Genomic DNA, 1,362 nt, shown 5'->3' on the forward strand with positions numbered 1-1,362 from the left:
GTAACATGTGTGCACAGCCTGCAACACGCATGTAATTCCTGCAACACGCATGTACACCCTGCAACATGCATGTAATCCCTGCAACACATGTGTGCCCTGCAACATACATGTACTCCCTGCAACACACGTGTGCCCTGCAACAGGCATGTAATCCCTGCAACACACATGTACGCCCTGCAACATGCATGTACACCCTGCAACACGCATGTAATCCCTGCAACATGCATGTACTCCCTGCAACACTCATGTACGCCCTGCAACATGCATGTACACCCTGCAACACGCATGTAATCCCTGCAACAGGCATGTAATCCCTGCAACACACATGTACGCCCCACAACATGCATGCACGCCCTGCAACACATGTGTGCGTCCTGCAACACGCGTGCACATCACGCTCCATGCACAGACACCGGGAGCCGTGTACGACACCCCCACAGGCTGTAGCCTCCCTGCAACACGGGTGCACATGCCATAACACACGTGTGCCTGCAGCTACACACCGCAACACGCATGCACACCCAGCACCCTGCCGTGACATGTGTGTGAATGCAGCAACACGCCGTAACATGCATGCACAGACCCCGCAGAGCATGTGCATGCATTTACACAACCCTCATCGCACGCGTGCCCCAAAACACGCCTGCACATGTCACAGCACACACGGTCATGTGTAACATGTGCCAACACGTCTGTGTGAGCTGTACAACACGTGTGATGCTGACACACGCTGACACACGCTGACACACACTGACACACGTGGCCCCCGTGCCCCGGCAGCTCCTGGAGCGCTCACACACTCGTGTGCACGCTCCCATGTGTGTCTGCACACATGCGTGTGCTCCCACGGGTGTGCACAGGCACAGGGACGCACACGCCTGCCTGCACACTGCCCTCGCACGTAGATGCACCCACACGTGTGCACACGCAGGGTCCAACATGCTCCCACCCGCTTGCACACGCTCCCCCGTGCCCACTCGTGTGCACACACACACTCCCACCCCTTTGCACACACACCTGCCCGCTCCCACACGCTTGCACACACACACTCACACCCTTGCACACGCACACACACTCCTGCAGCCTCCCACATGCCTGCACGCGTGTACGTCCGCTCTTGTGAGCCTCCACGGGCTGCACACACGGGTGCACACCCATACGCTCCCACACCCTTGCACACACATGTGCACACCCCCACACGCTCCGGTGCCCTTGCACACACACATGTGCACGCTCTTGTGTGCTCCCACACCCTTGCACACACGCATGCACGCTCCCACGCCCTTGCACACACACACACCATCTCCCACACACGCACGCTGTCTCTTACACGCTCCCCCACACTTGCACGCTCCCTCACGC

The sequence above is a fragment of the Calidris pugnax genome, unplaced genomic scaffold (genome assembly GCF_001431845.1).
Source record: "Calidris pugnax isolate Ruff unplaced genomic scaffold, ASM143184v1 scaffold949, whole genome shotgun sequence".
NCBI lineage: Eukaryota > Metazoa > Chordata > Aves > Charadriiformes > Scolopacidae > Calidris > Calidris pugnax.